At 47.5% G+C, this 27,131-nt stretch overlaps 1 protein-coding gene across 8 annotated transcripts in view; it reads right to left on the bottom strand.

The window, feature by feature from the left end:
- Nucleotides 1-26,821, bottom strand: part of TMEM63C (transmembrane protein 63C) — a 69,021-nt gene extending 42,200 nt beyond the window's left edge. For 3 of the 8 annotated variants that reach the window (XM_083447896.1, XM_083447900.1, XM_083447901.1), the window contains exons 1-2: nt 25,995-26,821; nt 5,555-5,756 (exon numbers count right to left, since the gene is read on the bottom strand). The gene's annotated coding sequence lies outside the window, so the exon portion shown is untranslated. Of the gene's footprint in view, nt 1-2,143; nt 2,190-5,554; nt 5,757-25,994 lie in introns of all 8 variants that reach the window. The other 5 variants (XM_083447902.1, XM_083447897.1, XM_083447899.1 and 2 more) reach the window with 3 other exon arrangements.
- Nucleotides 26,822-27,131: the final 310 nt, after the last annotated feature.

Below are 27,131 nucleotides of genomic sequence, written 5' to 3'. Positions count from 1 at the left end.
AGCAGCTGGGGGAGGGGGAATAAAGGCTGCGTTGACCTCCAGCACGCTTCACTTTCACTTGCCAAGAAAAGAATAACGCGACCAGGTCTTGACTGGGTCAATAACTTTTGAGATTTCAAATGAGAGCAAAGGGAAATTGAAACGAGACAGGAAATGAACCACAAACAGTGGCATATGATCTGGGCTCCATAACAAACCTGTGTTTCATAGAATCATAGAACTATGGAGTTGGAAGGGACCAGTGTTAGAAACTGAGGTTTTAGACATTTAATTTTGATGCTCCCTCCCTCTCTCCTCCTCCTCCTCCTCCTCCCCACAGCTTCTCCTTGCATAGGGCTGCTTTTTACCCAGGTTCTGACATCCACAAAAATGCTTCTTGCACAGTGACACAAAATATGACTCACATTTACTCACATTTGTGTGACTATGGCTCTCTCCCCCCCCCCCATTACAACTCACATGATTTTGAAAGGAATGTGCTCCCACCTGCATGCATTTCTGAGGAAACAGTCATGATTTATGCAATCATGCGCTCATCAGTACAGACACCACGTGTACGTTCTATGTTTGGCTAGGCCAGAGGTTTTTTAACTGTTTTGATTCCACGGCTCCCTTGGCCAACTACATTCTGCGGCACCCCAGTGGGGCTCAGGAGCCCAGTTATGCCACCCCTTGCCTGCAGAGCTGGCAGCCTCTCACCCTTTTTCAAACACCCTCCCTTGTGGAGTGTTCCCTCAACCTCCTCTCCTCTCTCCTTGGGAGTCGTCTGGGCAGCCGCTGCCGCCACCCCTGGCCTCTGAGCTCCCCCTGCCCCAAAGAGAGGTGCCTCCTCACCAGTGGTGTAGCGTGGGGGGTGCAGGGGGGGCCGGGCGCACCGGGCGCAACATCTGGGGGTTAGGGGGCGCAAATCCACTGGTTAGGGGGCGCAAATCCATGGGTTAGGGGGCGCAAATTACTTGCCTTGCCCCGGGTGCTGACAACCCACGCTACGCCACTGCTCCTCACACTGCCTGGCACTTGTCTGTCCATTCCCAACAGCAAGGGCTGGCTGGCTGCACTCCCTTGCCAGCTTGCTTGCTTACTCCCGGGCTGCCTCAGCTCCTGGCAACCAGCACCCCTTGGCCAGCCGCAGAGGCACCACTCGCCTGGGGAGCTTATAGCCAGGGCTGCTGAAATAAACAGTTGTGCAATCCTTTGGGAGGCAGAGACATGAGAGGGCATCAGACGGGGGAGGGAAGGAAAGAGGAACAGATGCTAGTGTTGTCCAAGGCACCCCTGACCATCATTCAAGGCACCTCAGGGTGCCACGGCACACTGGTTGAAAACCACTGGGCTAGGCTACTGGAAACAGTACACAAAAACACTTTAGGACAAGTGACTCACAATCTAACACTTGGGTGGACAGCTCCCAGGTCGGCAAACCAGACTTGATCTGTTTTCTCTCATCAGTTCTCTCTTGCTCTTATTTGAGAATCCTTCCACTTTCTCATTCTCCATAGTAAATATTTACTTTCCCCTGAGAAACGTACTTATGGATGATATTGTACAAATAAGCAGTGCTGTTCCCCATAACATCTCTACAAAGAATCAAAGCCTAAGAAGGCATTGGCACCCATGGCATTTGGCCATTTGGGCACCCATGCCATAAGTGAAATTCTAAACATGAGATAAAGTTACAGTATGAACCTGCCCAGGCCCTGAGATCATCACCTGAGGCTCTTTTCTGTGTGCTACTTCCAAAGGAAGGTGGCAATGACAGACTAGGCCTTCTCTGAGGTAGCCCCCTCCCTAGGAAGAACCTTGCAATTATTTCAGCACCAGGCAAAGCTGGTTTTTTTATTTTTTATTTCCCAGGCATTATTAATGTGATTTTATCATTCTATTTTTTACCTGGCTCTAAATTGCCTTGAGAGGTTTTTTATTAGTAGCAAATGATACAGAAATGTAATAAATCTAACCCATTACATACAAGGTCCCACCATCCCATGTTTTTTGGGCTTGTCTACAGAATGGGATAGTTGCCCTCTCTGTATGCTTATCAAGAACATCCTCTTTAATGCTGTGTCATGCTTGTGCAAAACACACAGAGGCTGGGCCTGGGATCGTGGGCTTAGCTACACTTGAGTTGTGGTAGTGTGTGTACTTGCCTGGGGTAGACCTTGCTGGATGTTGAAGAGCTGGCTCTGAACCTAAGAGAGGAATGAACTCACAGGAGAAATAAACATAACAAAAAATCACACCCAATAGCTTGCAAGTGATACAGAAGTACGAAAACGGGACATGAAACAAGATATTGTAGAATAATCTCTCATCTCTTTTCATATGGCACAGTTCAATTGCAAAAGGATTCAACACTCCAAAGGATCTCTGTCTATTTCCCTAAATTTTCCCATGTTTGTTTATGATACACCTATTTATGCATTAACACGCCTCAGCTAAGAGGGCAGTTTCTCCAAGAAAACAGCAGGTTTTTGTTTTGTTTTGAGGAGAAGAGCATCTTAGCAGAAGCACATTTAGCCCTGGTTGAATGAATTCCTGGCTGAGATCTCGTTATATCCACAGTGCAGCTTGCCTTTCCCACATTCCCAGCAGTAGCTTCCTCCCTGAAATTGCTCCAGAATACCTTAACCAAGCTAGCACTGAAGAGATCAGGAAGGGAGCATTTCAGCAAGGCACAGAATGTGAATTTATTTACTTGCTGTGTTTATAACCTGCCTTTCCTTCCCCTGCCCCCCCAAAACAAATAAAATGACATACAGTGGTACCTTGGGTTACATACGCTTCAGGTTACTTACGCTTCAGGTTAAGAACTTTGCTTCAGGATGAGAACAGAAATTGTGCTCCGGCAGCACAGCAGCAGCAGGAGGCCCCATTAGCTAAAGTGTTGCTTCAGGTTAAGAACAGTTTCAGGTTAAGTACGGACCTCCGGAACGAATTAAGTACTTAACCCAAGGTACCACTGTACATGGTTCTCCGCACCATCATTTTATCCTTACACCAACCCTGTGAGGTAGGCCAGCCTGAGAGGTATTGACTAGCAAGCTCCAAGACAGTGTGGAGATTTGAACTCAGGTCTCCCTTGTCCCAACCACTACACCACACTATGTGTACACACAAGACACAGGACCCCTTTACTTTCCTGTGCAAGTTTGTATTTAGAGCTTGATTTTTTTTTAATTAAAAAAAAGTAGTTGGCTAGGAACTAAGTGATATTCACCAGGCTATACATTTCTCTTGGAATAATTAGCAGTCAATTAGGCCTAATTGTTTATGTGGGACGTAAATGAGCTCAGCAGCTGTAGTTAGCATCCATATAATAGTAATGAACAATTTAAAAAACCCTACTGCTCAAACTGCAACTGCCCATTTTCATTTAATTAGAGCATGATTACTGGAGATCCACGTGGGGGTGCAACCGCAGGGGGAGCTGGGCTGAAAGGAGAACTTTAAAGAGCCTCTGGTCCATTACCCCAGGGAAGAGAATTTGCACCCACAAGGATCGTCCGTCCACTTTTTCAGGCCATGGACACATTTGCAAAATGGGACAACTTCCGTGGTATCACAGATCTACCAGAGCCACACACACACTTGCCCTGCAACTATGCACACACATGCGCACTCTCTTTCCCTCCTCCCTACCAGCATTTAGGCCTGGCATTTCTCTTTTTTCCGGCTCAAGGGGGCAGGTGAGCTTCCTCAAAAGTACAGCTGAGCAGACAAGACTTTACCTTCTCAATTTCTAATTTCAGCAGGGGACTGACTGGGGCAGTGGGGGAGGAGAGGCAGGAATGGGACTCTATGGGAGCCGGGGGGGGGGGGGTTCTATGGGTGCAGGTGCAAATCCAGCTCCTGCATTGGTGACCCATGATATATCACGACCTGCAAATGTTTTCCTGCCATTCTGAAATGTTTTTAGAGTTAAGAAGTCGTAGAACTTCCCTTGGTAACTCCCAACCCCATGCAAGCCTGTATTTTGGCCTTCAGCATTCTAGGTGCTCAAATCCAGCTCCTTCTGAGGAATAGCCATAGGAGGACACCAACACCTTCTTTGTTTGCTTGTCCATTTACAGAGGCGTTTGCCTGGCCCTCGCTGGAAGCTTTAATGCTGGACTAAATGGAGATTTGGACTCATCTAGCAAGAGCTGTGTTCTTCAGGGAGCGCCTAGACTACACTTCATTAGGCCGACTCCAGGGCTGAGGGAGTCCTCAGCTAGTTGCCTCTCTGTGAGCTCCTTCCTTTGCATGGGGGCCTCCCATTTTTATTTTTATTTTGGAGGAGGAAGGAGGTTCCTTTAGTGTAGGAAAGCAGTGGGCTATTTTTCTTCAGAACTGAAAGGATCAAGACAGCTCCTCTTGGAGCAGGCACGGCCAAACATGGCCCTCCTGCTGTTTTGGGACTACAGCTCCCATCATCCCTGACCACTGGTCCTGTTAGCTAGGGATGATGGGAGTTGTAGTCCCCAAACAGCTGGAGGGCCAAGTTTGGCCTTGCCTATGACTTGGAGCAACCAAATTGTCCAATTGGTTGTAAGTTGCTTTGGTTTGCCTTGGGCAAGATAAAGTGACTATCAAATTCTATAAATAAATGAATAATAAGCTGCCTTTGAACCAGAAGATTGCTCCTCCTACCTCACTACACACTAACTGGCAGCAGCCCTTTCCACCACTAAAACATGGTAATTTTCAAATGAAAGAGCAACAACACTATGTTTACAGGCCCGCCCCCCCAAAAAGCATAATTTACAAATTCTCTTAACTTTGCGTACCTTTTAACAACTAATCAGCGTTTTAAAACAGCAACAACTCGACACTTGTATATTTGAGACTCATTCTGTAGGATTAGTATACGTTCTCCTAAGCACGAAAATCATCAGCTCTTTCCAGAGAACACACATTTTATTTTTTACGAGTTGCAATTTGCTCTTTCCCCACTGAGGTGGACTTGAAGCGCCTGACCACACATGAAACCAGAAAACACACCAAATCATAAAACTAAATTACAAGGGAAATAAAAAAACACAGTCCAAAATACATTCTCCTGCCAAGCCCAAAATTCTCCGGGAAGCAGCTTCTCCACCATTAAGCTCCCATGCACCTCACTCCATGCACCATCATTAGGGGGGAAAGGCCGTAACCCAGTGGTAGAACTCCTGCTTTGCATTAGAAGGCGACAGGTACAATCCCAGTCGTTCCCAGGTAAGGCTAGCAAGGGCCCTTGTCTGGAGAACTCCTGCCAATCAGCCTAGGCACTTTTTAAGCTAAGATGGGTCAGTGGTCTGACTTCGCATAAGCCAGCTTTGGATATTACTAAGGGTGGAGTGTGTCAGCTTCTCAATGTAATGGGTGCCCACGTCAAAAGATTGGCACTGCCTCATTACAAGGCTGAAAGGCGCATCAAAATCCTCAGTTGTCTAAACTGCGTGAAACACCCGGAGCCAAACTAGACGTGAGACTTCAAGATAAACAAAACAACTGAGTTTTAAGAGACGGCTAGGCACTCGGAAGCTTAAACCTCACTCACGAAAAAGAAAAGCTTATTAAAATTGCTACATACCTGGGGAAAACTGCCAGGCAGGCTTAGACACAGATAACAATGCCACTGGGATTAACCGGGTGGGGAAAAGGGAATGCTTGGATCCTGGTTCGCACAAGGCTTTGTCTCTCAGTTGGTCCTGACGAAGTTCCCAGAATCAGCCTTGGAGTCTGGATTCTTGCTATGAAGCGGCGGCGGTGGCGGCAGCTGTGCCCTAAGCCCCCTGGAGACACAAGAGGGAAGCTGCTGTCAGTACATCTGAGGCCTCTACAGTTGTATACGCAGCTTATGATGCATGAAGAATTGGCATCCTTCCCCAGTCCTTGCCTTTTAGGGCACTGGAAACAAACCCTGCGTTGTTGGGCGGAGGAACGAGTTAGGATGGGTCAAGCTCAGCTGCCAGAAGAGGGTTTCTAATTAACAATGCAGCACAACCCTGCTCCAGGAAGCAGAGACCCCAAAAAGAAACCCCCGGAGAAGAATCAGCATCCTCCGTCACTTCAGATGGGCTTCTGCCATCGGAGAACAGTTCTCTCCCGGCTTTGCCATTTAGACACCACGCTCTTAGCTGGAGCACAGCTCCCGGCACTTAGAATCAGCCAGGGAGTGTGTGGGAGGACGACTGCACACACAGACACGCCAGGCACATACACACAGAGTTCCCCCACCCCTCCATCCCCCTGTCACTGCAGTAATTCATCAATTTCATCTGATTCAGCACTTGCCGTTCAGTTATTCCTGGAGTGGGAAGGCTGTCGGCTATAGCTAGGTCACAATTTGCAAGCGCGGGGGGGGGGGGGGCGCAGAGGTGGGCCTTATAAGTTGCCTGGTGCCTCTGCCCCCAGGGACCGTCAAGTGTCACAACCAGAGATGTATTACCAGTCCAAAAACCTGGCAGGCATTTGTCCTGCTGTGCTGCATCTAGCCTCTTCGGATTCTTCAGAGAAAAGGCCTGCAAATTTTTACCTTTCATATAGCAAATAAGAGGGGAGAGGTAGAAGCCAGGTGGTGAAATCCACCTGGTTTCTGATCTCAGTTTAGTACCACCTTCCCCAACCTGATGTCTTCCAAACATTTTCGGCTACATCTCTCACCGTCCCTGACCACTGGCCATGCCGGCTGGTGCAGATGGGAACTGTAGTACAAAGCATAAGAGCTGTCCTGTTGGATTAGACCAGGGTTTCCCAAACTTGCGTCTCCAGCTGTTTTTAAACTACAATTCCCACCATCCCTGATCAGTGGTACTGCTAGCTAGGGATGGTGGGAGTTGTAGTCCAAAAACAGCTGGAGACCCAAGTTTGGGAAACCCTGCATTAGACCAAAGGGCCATCTAGTCCATCCTGGTCTCAAAATGGTCAACCAGATGCCCATAAGAAGCCTGCAAGCAAGACCTGAGCACAGCAACACTCTCCCCACTTGTGACCCCAAACAACTGGTATACAGAGGTGTACTGTCTCAGGGAGTGGAGGCACAAAATAGCCTTATAACCTCAATGAATATGTCTAACAGCCTTTTAAAGCAATCTACATTGGTGGCTAAATTCCACAATTAAACAATGCACTGTTTCCTTTGGTCTGTCATGCATATTCCAACACTCAACTTCACTGGATGGCCCTGAGTTCTAGTGTTTTGAGGAAGAAAAAACTTTTTCTATCTATTTTCTCTGCACCATCTTCCACACCTCTATCGAAGCTTGCTCGAACCCTTGACCATTTGAGGGGCCCTTTCCTGATCCTTCCTCAGCTTTACCGTGTCCTTTTTGAGGTATTGCAACCACAACTGTACATGGTCAAATCAGATTTGCATAATAACAGTGTGGCATCATGTTGTTTAGCACAAGCATCTCATTCATCAAGCTAGGGATGAATACAGTGATTACACAATGAATTTAATCGGCTGCCTATTAAAGATTACATGACGTGGTCCCAATCTTTCCTCCAAGGCACACCTACGGTTGCTCACCCAATCCTGATTCAGATATTATTTCCCGGTTGCCTCCTTGGAATAATTATCCTTGTCAATGCAAATAAGGGCATTTCAACCTCACACCTTTCTTGAGTAACTTGGGTCATCATTCATGGGCTGCTGCCTTTCTCTATGGAGCTGTGAGCACCGCCATCCCAGAGTAAACAAGACTGTTTGTTCCTGTTCACCTATCCCAACAGGAGGAAAGTTCACGAACCTTTGATTTTAAAGAGTCAAAATGCTTCCGCCTCTTTTCTTTGGCCAGGACTTAAGAGAATGCAGTCTCTAAGGCTCAAATTAGAGGCTGATTCACACTTCACAACAGCAGGTACATTTGCTGCATTTACACCAAGGATGCCAGTTTGAATTCACTCTAAGTGTGCTCCTTTGCATCAGAATGCTGGTGAGCTTTTCATTCAAAGAAAAGAAATAACTGGGAACACACTGAGAGGAAGAATAGGGAGCAGGGGAAAGCCAGGCATAATCTGCCCTGAACAGCCCAACAGCCCTTGTGGGTTAATCAGGCCATAGGCCAACGGTTCCCCACCCCACTTTAGTATTTAAAAGCAGCTGGATAGCTCAGTTGGCTAGAGCATGCTACTGATAAAGCCAAGGTTGCAGGTTCAATCCCTGTAAGGGACAGCTGCATATTCCTGCATTGTGAGGGGTTGGACGAGATGACCCTCAAAGAAAATCTCATGGGCTGGGCAAAACGAAACATTCATTTTGCAGAAGAAAAATGGGCGATGGTCAGAAACACGAGTCCCCAGATGGGAAAACGCTTACACAGAACCCAAAATAAATGCAGCACAGAGGGAGAAACAAGCAGGCACCCATTCAAAACAACAACAACAACAACAAGAAGAAGTCAATTGCAAAAATAAACAATTGGAAGGGACAGGGGACCTTGACAATCACCATGGGATGTGCCCAAGGATGTTGTGGTGCCTTCAGGTGGTTTGTTGGACTTCTGCCCGAAACCTTTCAACAGCAGCCACTAGGCAGGACTATAGAGGACAGCCATCTGCCCCTAGCTTCTTAGAAACCCCTCCTCCCCGTTTGTTGATTTTGTTTATTAACAGCCTCCTGTGTATGCACTGTACCTTGACAACAGTAATGCCTAATACAACTGCTGCATGATATATCAGCAAAGCACCAAGCAAACATTAACTAATTAGATGGCAAGCTCCCCATGGCAGGGTCCTGGCACTGTTCTGCCTGTGACTTCACAACTTAATCCTCTGACTATTGCAGAGATGCAGAGTTTCTCTTTTGCAGCATCACAGAGTCTGGCACCCCCCAGAAGTAGCACCCAGATTGATTAGCAATTGATACAGAATGTTTGCACTGCCCTCCCCAAAGCCAAGGCCCTTCCTCCTTCCCTGCTGGCAATGTTATTGCTACAGTCCTAAGCACATTAAAAAGAGCCCCTCTGGGTGAAACCAAAGGCCAATCTAGCCCAGGGCTCTGTTCTTACAGCAGCCAACCAGATGTGCATGGGAAGCCCACAAACAAGCAGGACGTGAATGCGGCAACACTTGTCCAAGTCCTATCTCTGACACTAGATAACAAGAAGAGCAGCCGCTGAGAGCTTTATCCTCTATGACAGTGCTTTTCAACCAGTATGCTGGGGCACCCTGGGGTGCCTTGAATGATGGTCAGGGGTGCCGTGGCCAACACTGGCCTCTGTCCCTATTTCCTTCCTTCCTTCCTTCCCTTCTCTGATGTCCTCTTGTGTCTCTGCCACCTGAATGCCTGCACAGCTGTGTGTTGCAGCAGCCCTGGCTACAAGCTCCCCAGGTGAATGGTGCCTCTGGGGCGGGGGTGCTTCTCAGGCCCCTGTGGGGCAGTGTGAGGAGGCACCTCTCTTGGGGGGGGCAGCTCAGAGACAAGGGGTGGCAGGTGCGGCTATCCAGAGGACTCCCAAGGAGAGCGGAGAGGAGAGGAGGTTGGGGGCACACTAGACATGGGACGGATGAGGGGCTGTCAGCTCTGCAGGCAAGGGGTGACATAACCTGAGCCCCACAGGGGTGCTGTAGAAAGACTGGAGTTGGTCAAGGGAGCCGTGGACCAAAAAGTTTGAAAACCCCTGCTCTCTAATCCCCCTTTGAATGTTGTCCAAGATGGTTGGTATCACTACATCTTGAGGTATTGAATCCCATAGTTTTAGTATGGGCTTTTCTACCTTGAACCTTTCAGCATCACTGGGTTTTGGAATTATGAGGAAGAAATACTTCTCTCCATCTACAGACCCCTCCTCCCATTGCCATTTTGTATAAACTAAAGAGCCGCCAATGCTGTAACCATTCCTTAAAGAAGAGTGGTCCCAGCCTGCTGGTTATTTTGATTGCCCTTAACCCCCCCCCCAAAAAAAAACCACCCACCACCTTTTTCCAGTTCCACAATATCTTTTTGAGGCACAGTAGCCAGAACTGTACTCAGTACAACAGGTGTGATTGTATCATAAAATTGTACAAAGGTAATGAAATATTGGCTGCCCCTCTGCACCCCGGACTGGAAGATCCAGGGTTGCTAGTAACTCTTCTTGCAACTCAAATACCCTTTCTTTCTCTTGGATCCCCGCAAATCGCATTGTGGCACACAGTGTTATAAGAAAGAAAGACTACCATCCTTGCTGAAGTAGCCAACGTCAACCATCACACTGCAATCCTGATGTGTACCAGAACAAGGAGGAACAAACATCACGGGGCAGAGGGCATGAATGCAGACACACGCTCTTTCCAACGGGGTGTAGAGAAGAAAGGATTTGCTAGGGGCTTTGTCAAAAGCAGGGCAGGAGGTATGAAATCTCCGCTAAAAGGGTAGGCATGGCAATTCAGATCTCCACAGGTTGCTTATGGGAGCAACAATTGGCCTTCGGCAACGCTGCTTCCTAGCAGCTGACGTAGAGAGGCTTATTGTCTCTCTTTTTGCGTGGGCGGGTGTGGGCTGACTAAGAAGCGCCAGGCAGAATGTCTTGCCATTCCCAGCTTCCCTCTCGCATGTACAAAGGCAGCTGGGCTTTAAAACATCCAGGCAACAAAAACATCCCTTTTCAGAGAGGTTTGGGGAGGTGATGCACATCCCACAATCCCTCACCTACATGCCTGTGAAAGGCATTGGAAATGAGCACTAAAGCCACAGATACCTTTAGGAGAGCACTAACCCACATAGGGACGGGACGCGGGTGGCACTGTGGGTAAAACCTCAGTGCCTAGGACTTGCTGATCGCAAGGTCAGTGGTTCGAATCCCCGTGGCGGGGTGAGCTCCCGTCGTTCGGTCCCAGCTCCTGCCCACCTAGCAGTTCGAAAGCACCTCCGGGTGCAAGTAGATAAATAGGGACCGCTTACTAGCGGGAAGGTAAACGGTGTTTCCCTGTGCAGCGCTGGTGCTGGCTCGCCAGATGCCGCTTAGTCACGCTGGCCACGTGACCCGGAAGTGTCTCTGGACAGCGCTGGCTCCCGGCCTCTTGAGCGAGATGAGCGTGCAACCCTAGAGTTGGACACGACTGGCCCGTACGGGCAGGGGTACCTTTACTAACCCACATAGGTAAAGGTAAGGTAAAGAACCCCTGGATGCTAAAGTCCAGTCAAAGGAGACTATGGGGTGGGCGCTCATCTCACTTTTCAGGCCGAGGGACCCAGCGTTTGTCCGCAGACAGCTTTCCAGGTCATGTGGCCAGCATGACTAAACTGCTTCTGGCGCAACGGGACACTGTGATGAGTGCCAGAGCGCACAGAAACGCCGCTTACCTTCCTGCCACAACAGTACCTATTTATCTACTTGCACTGGTATGTTTTTGAACTGGTTGGCAGAAGCAGGGACAGAGCAACGGGAGCTCACCACCGTCATGCGGATTCAAACCACCAACCTTCTGATCGGCAAGCCCAAGAGGCTTGGTGGTTTAGACCACAGTGCCACCCGCTCCCCTCCACATACCACTAATCCACTGCAATACTAAATGAAACAGGTGTGTGCTAAAAGCTTAGGCTTAAAAACAAAACATCCACAAATTGGGGTGGGTGAATACTAAAAAGTATAGAGGTGATCCAATTATGTGTGCACGTTCAGAGTTGCTTCATTTTTTAAGCGGGGATAATCACAACCTCATAAGAGAATGGATGCAACAGATTGTTTGCATAAAGGATGCATACAGCCTAGAAACTTCCCCCGCCCAAATTATACAGTGGTACCTTGGGTTACAGACACTTCAGGTTACAGACGCTTCAGGTTACAGACTCTGCTAACCCGGAAATAGTACCTTGGGTGAAGAACTTTACTTCAGGATGAGAACAGAAATTGCGCGGCAGTGGCACAGCAGCAGTGGGAGGCCCCATTAGCTAAAGTGGTACCTCAGGTTAAGAACAGTTTCAGGTTAAGTACGGCCCCCAGAATGAATTAAGTTCTTAACCTGAGGTACCACTGTACTGGGCTGGCCCAAGACATTTTGCTGCCTGAAGCAAAGCAAAGGACAAGATGGCACCTTCCCCACCACTTCTTATAGAGAAGTCAACTGAACTAGCTGTTAAATCTTATATCAACACCACTGGTGGGAAACTTTCTCTACTGCACCTGAGGACAGCTTAGGAAGGAAGTGTTCCTGGGGGCTATTTAGGGAGCACAGGGCAGAGTAACTTAGGGACTGCGGGGGCATGGGGCTGGCTGGGGCTGCTGCCAGCATCTGCCGCCTGAGGCAGTTGTCTCAGCCTGCAAAGTGGTGGGGCCAGCCCCGTCACAAGTTAACAAAGTGCACTAGAATCTAGGGATGGGCTGAGGAACCTCTGTTATTCAACTACAACTCTTTTCAGCCCCCAGTCAGCATGGCAAATGGCGATGGATGATGGGAGTTGTAGTCCAGCAACATCTGGAGAGCCACAAGTTTCCCAGCCCAGATTTAGAAGGATCAGGGCAGATGGCAGAGTTCAAATCAGTGACTGCAGCAGAAAACCCTCTCACTGGTTGATTGGGCCACCTCTTTGTGATGTGTTCCTTCCCACTTTGGGTTCATCCAGAGGAGGAGATAGCTGGAATGAGACATGACTCCCGGGGAGTGGAGTTTCAACACCAGGGCATCACCCCCACTAAGAATATCCTGCCCTGGTAATATGTCTGTTGCTGCTTCTCACCTAAGGGCCAATTCAAATTTAACATTTTGCCCCACTAAAGAACATCAGTGAGAAGACGATTTGCTGGAATGCAAAACTCTTGTTGATTTTTGTAGTCAATATTCACAGCCTGGATATTCTGATCACAGTCTGTTTTGCAAAATTCAACAGAAATCGGTGTTACAATGCTATTGATCACATCCATTCCTCCACACGCTTCCCTTCTCTGCAAACCGCACCCCCCACCCCAAAACACCTGCCTCTTACTGTTGTGCTTGCAGCTTTGTTGTTTCTTCTCCAAGGGGAATATGCAGCGCTCAGGTTTATTAGGCAGCAACAATTTCCCAGCAGTATCAGCAGGAGATGAAAGCAAGAGTCAGGACTGAGCTTTGAGGCTTTTTGCACTGAGATCAGCCTTCCTGATGTTTATTAATGGATGGCGCTCAGCAGACGGGCTCAGGCACCTGGAGCAGCTCAAATAGTGGCTTCCCAAGGCAGGAATATTATTGAAGAGCATCTGTGGACCTTTCTGGATGAGTATTATAAAAACTGCAGCAACGAAATGGGAGTGCAGAACCCAGATAATGTTCTCCAAAATTTGCCCATCTGATATGAGAAGAACCACATATCCTTACTCCAGCTGGTGCCTTGACTGCAGGGAAACTGCATTTGCCAAGACACAGCTGGACAAATTTCTCCCCTGCTTATTCCATGGTTGCAATTGCGACGGTTGTGTGGAGTAAAGTATGGACATACCGATATTGCTTTCTCCTTTCCTTCTGCCCAAGGTGAAGCTGTAAATCACTCCCAGACCCCAAACCTAGTCATTTATTTATGGAAGTCATGTATGTATGTATGTTAATCACATTTATATCCCACTTTTCCTCCAAGGTGCTCAAAGTGGCACACATAATTCTCCTCCTCACAACAACCAACCAACCCTGTGAGATAAGTTAGATAAAGATGTAGACTGATTGACCCAAGTTCTTCCATTGAGTTTCATAGACGAGTGGGGATTTCAATCCTGGGCTCCTACGTCCCAGTCCAACACTCTAACCCAGGCATGTCCAAAGTCAATTTCGGGGGCCTAATTCGGCCCGCGGGTTGATTTAATCTGGCCCCCATGGCAGCACATGTCCTGGGATAACCATCAGAAGTGAGATGGTGGTAACAAAGGAAGGTTCTCTCTGTCGTGGCGCTTGGATGATGCAAGGCCTTCTCCCTGCACACTTCCTCAGTGCCGTCCTGGATGGTCCTTCAGAGCCATGTAGAAACACAGCTAGATATTCACACTTTTAATGGAGTCTAGGATCTTTTAAGGTGTGTCCCCAGCACATTTTAATCTCTGGTGCATGCTGATGATCTTTTGCTCTTATTGTTCTGTTAGTATTATTATTATTATTGCTTCTGCGACTTTTTTTAGATAATTTTTTCCCCCACTTCTGTTCTGTCTTGTTTTAGTTTTATTGGTTTTATGGATTAAAAAAACCTGTTGCAACCCATCTTTGGAACTAAGGTGGAGAGGGATATGATTATTATTTTTTTACATAAATAAATAATAGAACTGGAGAGCTGAAGGAGTCTTTGAGGTCACTGGGTCTTACTACCTGCTCTATTCTCCTATAAGTGGGAGGCAGCAGAAGGGCTTGGGGGGAGCCCCCCATCTCTCCCCCCCCTTAAAAGAGAAGGCTGATGAGCAGAGATCAAATCCTGCTGCCTAGGCTGCCCAATCCTGTTCCTTGCTGGGAACAGGGTAGCCCAGCCAACCCTGCGCTCCCGCCCACCAGTTGACATCACCAGCCATGTCATCTGATGTGCAGTGTCAAGGACTGGCAGGATGCTGTTGAGCATGCATGGGGAGGAAGTGGGGCTGGAGTCTAACTTGGGAGAGGGGGGCAGGGTTTTGGGGGACCTGTGCCAACCAGGAGGCAAGAATCAGAGGCAGGGGAAGCTTCAGAGCTGGAAGAAGAGGCAGGCCAGGCAAGTGAAGAGCCGGGTGCTGCTAACTTACCCTCTCTCCTGCACCACTGTCTCCTAGAACCAAGAGAGGGCTAAAGAGGGAAGAGCAGAGGCAGCTGTCACTCAGGCATAGTCTCTGGCTATGCACGCACAGCCCATCGCGGGAAGATACATAAACTGGTGGAGGGAGGCAGGTCCCCAGTTGCTGCAACTGCTCCATAGAATGCAGACCTGGGAACAGCTGCCTAGACGCTAGATTGGTGTGCTTCGGTATCCAGAGCTGTAGAAGCAAGTGTTATCTTTGACAACATAGAGTGAATCCTCTGCTGTGTGCGTTTTTTTGGCTGCAAGCGCCCTTGACAGGCAGATGGCTGTGGTTTGCAAGAAACAGTCTGGTGGGCCAAGACGGTCTTGCAGGCCGGAGGCTCCCCACCCCTTCCCTACATGAAAATATAAACAGTATCCATTCAGGGCTGTCCATGCAACCAGGTACCCTGCCAGCAAAGTTCTACTCAGAGTAGACCCACTGAAATTAATGCACTTAGTCAAGTTTATTAACTTCAGTGGGTCTACTCTGAGTAAGCTTAGGAATGAAAGCACCTGTAATCTTCACCCAGTACGTTTTCCAGACCTACCTGGGTCATTCCTAAAGCAACTTCTGGTTGGGGCAACATAACTCTAATGCAGACCAAGAGGTGGAGTCCTGCACTGTCTGGGCTGCTTTTGCTAACTCATGAGAGTGGACCTTGCAATGTAATGTGTGGCTCGCTTCCAGGTAGGCTGGCACAGCCCCAAGGCATTCCAGCATCTCTTGCCCTAATGCAATTGCAGAGGGCCGCAGTAATAAAGCAGCACTTAAGGTCTTCAAAGTCTTAGCTTACCGTCCATTTCACTGTCCCAACTCTCATGCAGAGGGCAGAAAAGCGGTTCCTTACAGCAATGCTCCATGCAGCGGGGTGACATGTAAATGCCCATATTTTACATGGAGATCACTCACTCAACAGACTCCCGCCTATCGGCAGGGAGTTCACCTGCCCACACATTTCACAGGGAGGTCTAACCTGCAGCAGGTAGCACCAGCATCTGGTTACATGGGCAGGTTGGGGCCCATGGCCTAGAAATTGGTCCACGCTCCACCAGCCACTCTCCCATCACCAGCGATGGCTTTGTGCATTTGTGCAATGGGTTTCTGCTCTGCCTGCAATAACTAGCATGCATTTGACAAATCCCAACCCTCCCTTCTTTATGCCTGCAATGTTGCAGCTCCAGCAAAAGCAGCCAACGCCTTCGCAAACAGAAATGCAAGATCCCTGGGAAAGAGACATCTCACTGCATGTATGACTGATCCATCGCACAGTGGAAGTAAGAAGCTCGAATAAGCAAGACTGGGAAGTGATCAGGTAGTAGCTGCTGTAAAGGGCAAAGTTAGCCAACTTTTCTCCCTCTGGGAGCAACAAAGCAAGGCTCCACATTTTCACAGCTACTGCCATTCTAAAAGCAGTGCAAGATCAACAGGGGGGAAAGCAGACTCAAAAGAGGTGGAAGGGATGGAAGAAGAATTCCATTCCATTTGCGCACACTGAGAAGGCCACACACAGATTGGGCCAATCCCGTGCTGACCTCCATTAATTGGGCAACCTCCACGTTGGGGAAAAGATTCCTGCACTAAAGGGGGTTGGGCTAGATGACCCTTGGAGTCCCTTCCAACTCTATGATTCTATAATCCAACTGGCAGGTGGACTAGTTACGAAGGCTAGCACACCAAAAGCTGGCAGTTCCAAATCTGGTGGTGCCCTGGAGGTATTGGACAGACTCACTTGCATCTCTTGGGGGAACATTTTTTCACTGCACTGGTGCTAGATCACGAAGGAAACAGGCTGACATGGCTGGAGGCCTAATTCCACAGAGAGAGAAGAGCCTGTAGAACAGGGGTGGCAAGCTTTTTCAGTCCAGCAACCACCTTCCCCTGAGTGCTACCTTCTGAGGCCTGCAGCTGCATGCTAGTGGTGGCTTGGGCAACAGGAGTGATTCTTATATTTGTACAGTATCTGCAGTCCAGCCCTGCAAAAGTTAGAGGTTTCTACATGTAAATATTTCCATCCAAGCAAGGAAGAGGCCTTGGTATGGGTTCAAGGGCACATTCCAGCCAGAGGAAAAAAACGAAGGAGGGTGTTGAGCAGAGCCTGTAAGGGGTGTGGTCCAGGGAAGGTTCTGAGGGCCAGACTGAGAGGTCATCACCATCATTTTATTTGTATGTCGCCTTTCCATAGTTAAAACAATGCTCAAGGCAGCTTACAACATAACAATATTTACATATTTACAGGATAAAGGAAGTCTTTTATTTGGTTGCTTGTATTGCTGTATTGTTTCTCCAGAGTGGCTGGGGAAACTCACTCAGATGGGCGGGGTATAAATAAATAATTAATAATAATAATAATAATAATAATAATAATAATAATAATAATGTTATGCTCACTATGTTATGTTCACGTTTAATGAGGGTGGATTTCTGTATTGGGAGGAGTGGGGGGGGTTATGTTATGTTGTAAATAAAATTCCAATAAAAATACTTTAAAAAGAAACAAACAATATTTACATAATTACAGTGGTAACTCAGGTTACATACGCTTCAGGATACATATGCTTCAAGTTACATACTCCGCTAACCCAGAAATATTACCTCAGGTTAAGAACTTTGCTTCAGGATAAGAACAGAAATCGTGCTCCGGCAGCGCAGCGGCAGCAGGAGGCCCCATTAGCTAAAGTGTTGCTTCAGATTAAGAACAGTTTCAGGTTAAGAACGGACCTCCGGAACGAATTAAGTTCTTAACTGAAGGTGCCACTGTACCAACATAACAAAAGTCATAAGCAATAAATAAAACACATCAAAAAGTACACAACCAAATGGAAAACGATTTCCACATAAATCATAAAATCTAAAACTAGGAATACAGCATTAATATCAATCACAATTTAAAATGACATAGATAAAAAATAAAAGCAATTTGAAAAACAAAAACGGAGCCCTCTCTGCCCAGCAACAGCGGCAGCAGTCCTTTATGGAGCCTGTCAGGCCCCGCCCCAAGCCAGGTGGATAGAAGCAGGTCAGTCCTCCCCCAGGTCTGGGGTCTGCGTTTGAGGTTCTCCACCCCTGTGCTAGAGGTTCAGTGCCTATTTAAGCAAATGCCTTTTAAAAATAAAACAGAGCACCCTGATTGCCAAGAGGGCATTTAATTGAAACATGCCTTTTTCTGCACCCTTTCCCCCCTAGCAGCTCCACCTTCCCTGCAGAGCCTTGAAATGCTTCCAGGCGCTCTGGGATTCTTCTTGCCCATAAAAGCAAGCTATCTTTTGAGCAGGCATCTGGCAACTCTCCTTTTTTGGAGACTGACAAGAGGCAACTCAGCTGAGCCCCAATCCCTTGTTTTGCATAGATGGTTCCATCTCACACAGCTTCCAGGAAAAGCAAAAAAAAAAAAAAAAAAAAAAAAAAAAAGGATTTAAAAAACAATAAACCAGGAAGGGCAGAGGGGAGGCTCTGCTCACAAATGAGCCCAGAGAGGGCTGCCGACGTGCGTTATGCAAACAGCACGCTCTGTTCCAACCTTTTCCAGACACCTCAACAAGAGCAAGCGCAGAGAAGACAGGCAGTCCTTATCACTCCATTAAATGCTCGACTGTGTAAGATCCCTCTGCTCCAGTGACGGCTGTGCAAACCCATAAATCCCGGCCCGCTTTCCTGCCAAATGGAACAGCAAGGTTTACATACTTCCCCTAAGTGGTAAGCAAACTTCCTTTCCAAGGGACAGGCAATCTATCAGAGCTCGGGTTCTCAGTGCCGGCTCAGTTAGCCCCCTGATCTACAAATGCACAGCTTTTCTCAAGTGGCCGAGAATCATGCTCAGCTCCCCTGAACAAGCTTGGGTTTGCAATCACACTGCATGCTTCTGAAGACCAGATTCTGGCGACAAACAAAAGGACAACATCAACGTCCACATGCCCAGTCTGTGTGCTTCAGCTGGCAGCTGTTTGGTCTGATCCAGCCACAGCAGGTACACTTGGCTCCTGGGAACACAGGAAGATACAGGAAGAAGCTGAGCCACTCAGTACTTTAATCTATCTACCGTATTTTTCGCTCTATAAGACGCACCAGACCACAAGACGCACCTAGTTTTTGGAGGAGGAAAACAAGAAAAAAAATATTCTGAATCTCAGAAGCCAGAACAGCAAGAGGGATCACTGCGCAGTGAAAGCAGCAATCCCTCTTGCTGTTCTGGCTTCTGGGATAGCTGCGCAGCCTGAATTCGCTCCATAAGACGCACACACATGTCCCCTTACTTTTTAGGAGGGAAAAAGTGAGTCTTATAGAGCAAAAAATACGGTAATTTAACACTGTATATGTGGACCAACAGTGGCTCTTCAGGATTCAGGAGTCTCCCCCAGTCCTTCCTGGAGATGCCAAGGACTAAACCCGGGACCTTTGGCACATAAAGCATGTGGCTTTACTACCGAGTCACAACCCTTGCCCTAAAGCCTAGAGGAATGTTTGGCTCCTGGCTCCCATCCAATCACATAGTCTTAGGCAACTGATGTCTCTTAGTGTGGTAACAACAAAGCCAGTTATTATGGACAGAAATATCCTCCTGCCAAAACAAGCATTTCCTCCGCTTTTTACAGTTTGATTGAAACAGGATTAAAGGATCAAGATAGGCATTTGTTGTGAAACAACTGTGTCTGTATGAAAAACTACAGCTCCCATTTTAAAACATGCCATAGTCCCATCAATCCACAGTGAAAATAGCCGTGAAGAGGCTTATTTCTCAGCAATTTACAATAACCACAAACACTGACAGACCATTTTCAAACTTGGCTTCGTCCTCCCCTTGCTAAGGAGAGGAGGAAAAACAAGATCACTGGAATAATGCATAATTCTGTATGCTTGAAGGAAAGGCATGTGGGTCTGTGGCCCGGTTTTAGTCTGCACAACACTGTAAATCTAATTGAGCCTCCCAAGAGAAAACCTGAGGGAGGAGGATATTTATTCTTCCGCAGCAAAGGAACTAATCTCCACTTCTAAGCAGGAACGCTGGAGCTGAAGTCCTAGCTCTGCCAAAGGTGAGGGACAGGATGGGTGAATTAAGAAATGCACAGCTCCAATGCAATTCCTTTCTGCTCTGTTGTATGAATTTAAGCTGGTAGCTTATACTACCTGCCGACTGATCTAGCAAGCTCAGCCCTGTCTACTCAGACTGGCAGTGGCTTTCCAGGGTCTCTTGAAAAGGTTTCTCCCACCTCAGCCTAGCTGATCCTTTTTACTGGAGGTGCCAAGGATTGAACCTGTGACCTGCAAGTGTTCTGGGCCTGGGATAGCTCAGTGGGGACAGCATGAGACTCTTAGTCTGAGAGTTGTGGGTTTGAGCACCACGTAGGGCAAAAGATTCCTGCATTGCTGGGGGTTGGACTAGATGACCCTTGTGGTCCCTTCCAACTTTACAATTCTACTGTTGAGCTGCAGTTGCTGCCTGCCAAACAGTCTGCTGCTATGAAAAGGAGGATGGCTCCCATAACCCTGCTCAAATCCTAGCTCCACCACCACCGCAAAACAGTCTGCCTCATTCCCAAGCTTTTAGGATGTGTTCCGACCAGGCTAGGAACAGCTCAAAGCAGCTCCAGGGCCTGAAGACCTAAATAAAAGAGATGACAGTTCCAATCTATCAACTTCTTGGGGCTATGAAAAAGCACAGGAGACCAGTAGGTCTGTGGCAGACATCTGAATATTATTACACTCCCATGCACTGCAACACCAGCAGTCTGGATTCAGCAGTAGTGAACTGGCAAAATCCCTTCATGATAGTTACAGCCATGTCCCTTCACAGTCTAAGATTATACAATAAAATTATAATTACACAATAATAAATATTGGGGGTGCATTGCACCAATCAATACAGATCTAGCCTTTCAGCCAGATCCACTGTTTTCTGCACACATACATGGGCAAATGATTTGCAGTGCTGCAATATCTTCTTTCAGAGGAACTTAAACTGCATTTTTCATAAAGTTCCGTTGTGCACAGCAGAACCTGCATGCCATTCTCTTGAAACTGAAGCACCTTGTAGCTTTGGATACCGGAGACAGGGACCCTGCTGCCAAATAGGAACAGGTCCCCTGCAACCCCGGACCACTACACCACTGGGCAACTTCTCTCCCAAACAAGCATATTCCTAGAGGAGCAGTATGTCAAACATGGCAATGGATTTCCAGAAGGAGGCACTCTCCTGTTAACTGACTTCCCCATCTGCAAGGTGACATGGCCTAAATTTCTTAACTTGTAGTAATAGACTGCCACCACAACAGCTTTGAGGATGTGTGTGCACCTGTTACTCACGTGGCGATGGTACATTTTAGCAGAACGCTACAAAGTGCTAAGAACATGACAGGAACAAACCCTACCAACGCTTTTAAAAATGAAACCTTTGATAGATATAGCAGGACCTGCTGCCACACACCTTAGAAGTACAGTTACTAGTTACAAACTTAATTCGTTCTGGAGGTCCGTTCTTCACCTGAAACTGTTCTTAACTAGAGGCGTGCTTTCGCTAATGGGGTCTCTTGCTTCTGCTGCGTCGCCGGCACACAATTTCCGTTCTCATCCTGGGGCAAAGTTCTCAACTCGAGGTAACTCTTCCAGGTTGGCGGAGTTTGTAACCTGAAGCGTTTGTAACCTGAGGCGTTTGCAACTCGAGGTACCACTGTATGTTAATAAAGAAAGTAAAGAGATAACTGCTTGCTAATCCAGAATTTAGATGACCACGTCTTTGCTCAACATCCAGTTACAACACACCCTTTCTGCAAGCTCTTCCAACAACTACCCCCCTCCCATCTGTTTACCATCCGGCCAGAAAAACAGTGTATATTGCCCACCAATAAGGTTGCCATGGCATCGAGAGATGCTGCTGGGCAACAATGCACCAATATAACCCGTCATACCCTGCAGCGCAAGCATTCCCAGGCATCTGCATCCCCCTTGTCGCTTTTATTGTGATTTACGGCCACTTCTCTTTCACTGCAAATCAGAAACAAGCAAGAATCTCACGTCGCTGAAATACAGATTCCTTCAAGGTAGTACGGGGGAGGCAAAATTGGATCGCTACACCCTATTTCCAGGAGAGGATTTTCCAGCCCTGAACTTCACCCCAGGGGCCTGGAGTTTATTTATTTATTATATAAATTGTATTTTCAGTTTTTCACAAATTGACAAATACACACCATATAAATGCATATCTCCAATACAATTGGATATTTGACTTCCCTCCCCCCACCCCCACCCCTTTTGTGGTTCCTTTTCTAATTTAAATTAACATTGCATTTTCCACTTTATTCCACGTTTTAAAGTTATTCTTCCATTTATCTTAGTACAATTTTAACTGCTAATGAACTTGCTTGTATGCCAGAATTTTTCAAATATGCTACAAATTTTCCTCACTCTTTTTTTTTAAAAAAAATCCCTCTTGCTTTCTTATTACACCTGTCAGTTTTGCCATTTTGGCACAATCCATCAATTTAATCAGCCATACTTCCTTAGCTGGTATAACATCTTCTTTCCACCTCTGGGCAAACACCATTCTGGCTGCAGTTGTGGCATACATGAACAAATTTTTAGGGTCCTTCGGAATCTCTATATTCACTATCCCTAACAGAAAAGCTCCTGGTTGTTGTTTTTTTACTAAAGTTATTTTAAACATTTTATTCTGTTCATTATATATCATTTCACAGATTTCCCAGGGGCCTGGAGTTTAAGCAGGACCACTCTGGAAAGCAACTGTGTTCCCTGCTGGTGTGCCATGGTTTCCTACAAACATACATATCTTTAAACACCCATGTTGTATCCCAGAACAAGTGGAGAATTGTACTGTAGTTTCCATTTTAGAAACAAGGAGGAAACAAGGAGGAAATTTCTAGTCCTGGTGGCTACGGTGAGCCGACTGACACTGTGCAAGAAGCATCTCAGAAGCCAGTGGCTTGAACCAAGCTTCCCAGCGGCAGTAGACTGAGATGTGTATTCAAGACACGCCCTCCTCCTCTTCCAGGAAGGTTCATGCACTTGGTGCGATAATAAATACAGGCCCAGAATAAAGAGCAGTGATAAGAAAAGGCAGGTGCCACGTAGTTCACTTCAATGGATTCCTACAGAGGTGTGGGTGTGAGGAAGAGGCCAAACAGCACCAAAGAGTTTCCGCAGGAGAAAATATACTGACATTCTGAGAGTACCAGCTCCCTATGCAAGCAAACTATAAAGGAGCTCGGCAGTTTTTATGGTCTCTGTGTTTCTGATTAGCTCATCAGGCCCAGTGCAGAAGCTACTCCCGTTCCAGCAGCCATAGAATTCACTCACAAAGCACTCATGATTAGGGCCGTCATACAAGGATATAGAAGTTATGAACAACAGGGTGATCGTAGGGGCAAAGCCGTAGATCAATAGCTGAGCATCAGCAGAAAATCCCAGCTTCAATCCTTGGCTTCTCCAGTTTAAAAGATGGAAAGGACTCCTGCCTCGGTCCTTGTAGAGCAGGCATAGGCAACCTTCGGCCCTCCAGATGTTTTGGACTACAATTCCCACCACCCCTAAACAATGGTCCTGTTAGCTAGGGATCATGGGAGTTGTAGGCCAAAACATCTGGAGGGCCGAAGGTTGCCTAAGCCTGTTGTAGAGGAACGGCCAGTCAGAGCAGGCCAGGGATCACCAACACTGTGCTCGTGAGCATGCAGATGCACCCTTGACACCTTCTCCTACAGAGTCTCTGAGGGACCCTCCCCTTTGCTGCTCTCTTGGTTGTGAGGTGATGAGGGTTGATACCTTCTTCTCCCTTGAAAAGTGCATAGAGTTGCAGGAGGAAGCTGCAAGAGTGGCACTCTTCCCTACTTCCTCTTTCATCTCTCATGTTCTATTTAAGGCTGAGATTAATTCGGCTAGATCTGACTTTTACCCCGACGATCTCCTGGAAAAGTGAAATATGTGTTCATGTGCTTTCTCTTTTTCTGTCTCTCAGATGTGTGTGTGATTTGAGGGAGAGAAGTGAACAGAGGCAGGGAAGCCCACAGGACTCCCTCAAAAATGCATTATGTGTCCGCATGATTATAGAATCATAGAGTTGGATGAGATTCCCAAGGGGAATCTAATCCACACACCCCTGGCAATGCAGGAATCTCAAATAAAGCACCTGTGACCATCCATGAAAAAAGGCAATACTGAGCTAGAGAGACAAATAGCCTGGTTCGATATAAGATAGGTTCCTATGTGTTCCAGGTATTATAAGCATAGTACAGTAGGGTGTTACGTGCTCTGAAATCAAACGTGGGTTTTGAAAATTCCTTTTGTAGGTCACCACTGTGAAAATTTTTACCTTCGTACTGAACTAACTTCCCACCACTGTCCCTGAAATGAAAATTCCTGGATCACAGCCTACCATCCCTAAAAGTTTCCATAGCTGGCAGGAGATCCCAATTCATAATTTGGGAGTTCCTCTCCTATGGGTCAGTGCATTTTTTAAAAAAATCAGCATATAAAAGCAAAGGTCCTAGATCGTATTGCAGCCCAACTAGTGCAGTAATAGTTATGCTTCAGGATTAGGTATAGATTTGTCAAATTCTTCCCATTATGGTAAACTTGTGTCTGAGCTGTACCACCACAGAGGGCAGGTGAGGATCTCACAGGTTGGATTGTTCTTCCATACCAAAAAAATAAAAAATCCATCCATACAAAAAACTAGAAGTCATGGAGAAGGGTTCTATTTGAGTCTTTTCCCTCTGAGATGCTTTTTGTTTCTGAAGGGAGGAGCACTCAATTGTGCAAGCCCAACACCTGCAGTCAAAAATGGTGACACCCAACTAGGCCTCTGTCAGTGCTTACTTTCTTTTTTAAAAAGAAGAGAAGAAAAAGGAGATGGTGATGATCAGACCTGCCTACAAGGCATAGTCTGTTAATGGGAAGCCTTGCCCCTCCTAACGTGGGGAAACTTAGCTGTTTGTGACAGAAATGGACTCAGTATTGCCCTTTCTATCACTAATTAATATACTCCAGGGCCTTCAAAATAGTACCTGAGGCTTATAGTACAATTCTATACATCTTGTTGTCTTTGTTTATTTTATTACTCATTAGATTTCTTATCCATCCAGGATGGTTTGCAGCAATTTTAAAATTAAATATTAAAAACAGTTCAAAACAAATTACAGTCAAAAGAATGCAGTAGGTCTTAAAGTCTCTCTCTCTCTCTCTCTCTCTCTCACACACACACACACACACACACACATAATACCAGGAGTCAAAAGGCCAGGGTAAGAGGTGCATCTTCTTGCAACCTACATAATGAAGGCACTGGTCGCATCAATGTGGGGAGGAAATTCCATAATTTAGGGGTTGCCACCGAGAATGCTCTCCTGGGCCGACACCCCAAACACCTGAGGGCAGTGCCCCCAACCCGCCCCCACTGCTGATCTTGACACCCACAGAGGCGGCATTCTTTCAGATATTTGGGTGTAAGCCATTTATTCAGAAGTATGTCCCACTGAGTTAAATTGGACGTTCTCCCAGGTTCGTGGGACTGCAGCTTTAAGCCTCAAATTTCAGCACAGGTGCCTCATAAATATGTAGACAGCTGGCACAGAATCTATTACCATTTAGAAATTGTAGTTTAAGATCACTCTGCCAAACTTATGCAAGTGGCAAGGTTTTCATTCTTTCATCAATAGTCAGCACAAGGCTAAGCCCACAATTCCAATAAAGGAGCAACTAGGCCCACTCAAATTTTATTCTATTTTAAAACCATACACATGTGCATCTCTTTCCTTTCTGAAGCTGCTTTTATTTCCATGCCCTTTCTGTGGTGCCCATCCTGTTTCCGACTGTGGCTGTACGGATGTCGCCACCAGACCAAAAACAAGGCCCAAAGGCCCTACTCTTTGGTTGGGGTTTTCTTCAGGCTTCCTACCCTACAACTACAAGACCATCTTCGCCGCTGCTTGCCAGCCTAAGCAGGGTCCGCGAGCAAAGGAGATTCCCCCAGTCTGCTCCTCAGATCATTGCAGGCAGGCAAACCACCCCCGCCCCCAGTGCAAAGCCCCTCCTCTCCTTTCCCATGGGAATCTCTCGCCACAGCAACGCGGACCCTAAGGAGAACATACATCCCTATGGCTAGCTTAGGTCGGTGGTGGTGGTTTCTTACGGATCCTGACGGCCTCCCAAGCCATCCCTGCCTCGTGATTTGGAAATATATGCGCACACAACCCTTCCCTTCTTCCTCCAACCCCTCTGGGATCTCCACCACCCGAGGCGGGCTGTCTCTGCGCGCATCTTCACGAGACGCTGCAGTCCCCGGTCACAGAAGTCGTGCAAAAAAATAGAAAGGACCATGCTGCAAAAGAATTGCTCCCCTACCTGGGAAAAAAAGGTAGCCGAGATCTTGCTTTCCCCTCCCGCCTGCTCCGGCGTGAAATTGAAGGACGCTTTCCCGAAGGACGGCCGCCGGAGACACTTTTTGGGGCCAGCTTTTCCCGGCGTCTCCCCTCTCCAGATCAACGGCACACTTGCTCGGGGAGACCTGCTCCGGTTTGCAGCGTCAGGCTGTTCCAGGCGCCCAGCGAGAGACCATAACAAACCCACTTTTCGCCAGGCAAGGGGCCGTCGCTAAATTCCCGAATCAGTGCAAAGGGCTACGCGCGCCGTTCAGGAACTGGAGCAGAGAAACCCGGTCTCTGCCCCACCCACATCCCCTCCCGGGTTCGCTCGGCGCGCCGTGACCGCGCAGCTGCATCCTGGCGTGGCCACGGTGGCGCGCCAGCCCGGCCTCCCCTCTCCTCGAGCGGGGGTCTCCGCGCCTGGAGTTCTGGCTCGAAGAAAGAGGACGGGCTTCCCACGAGGTAGAAGGCAAGAGCCGCCAGCAGCGGGCAGCAAGGGATCTTCCCGTTCCGCCTCCGCCCTGCCCTCCTGCAACGCGGCGGCGGCGGCGAATGCGCGCCTCGGCCCTCGCTTTGCTCCCGAGTTGCATGCCCGAGGAAGGGACTCTCTGCAAGTTGCGAGCTAAGCCGAAGCACTTCGAAAACGCGAAAGATGCCCATGAGCCGGCGGCAAGGGGTCGGTCCCTTCACGAGGGTAGCTCGCAACCTATCAGCGATCCTGCTCTGGGGTTTTCGCGTTGCAGGCTGTAGCCCAACAGGTGCACCTTTCTCTGTCCCGGAAGTGCAGCGGTTGGGGGAGCATCATCAGCTGTTTTTTTTAACGTAGTTTTAGCAGGTTAATAATAATAATAATAATAATAATAATAATAATAATAATAATAATATTTATACCCCGCCCTTCCAGGTTCAGAAAACCAGGCTCAGGGCGGCTAACAACAAATTTAAAACACTTAATTCTAATACAACATAGAAGCAGCGTGAAATGCAGTATAAAAGCATGAATGACAATAAAATTCAAAGTTCAAAAATCATTTTGGGGAATTCCATCCAATAAACATAAGATAGTCACCAGGGCTAGCTGGCTGAGTTAATCCTAGCTGGGCAGTGAGGAGGCCAG

This window comes from Podarcis tiliguerta (assembly GCF_965153285.1).
Source record: "Podarcis tiliguerta genome assembly, chromosome: 1".
In the NCBI taxonomy this organism is placed as follows: domain Eukaryota; kingdom Metazoa; phylum Chordata; class Lepidosauria; order Squamata; family Lacertidae; genus Podarcis; species Podarcis tiliguerta.
This window is presented reverse-complemented; position numbering and strand designations above follow the sequence as displayed.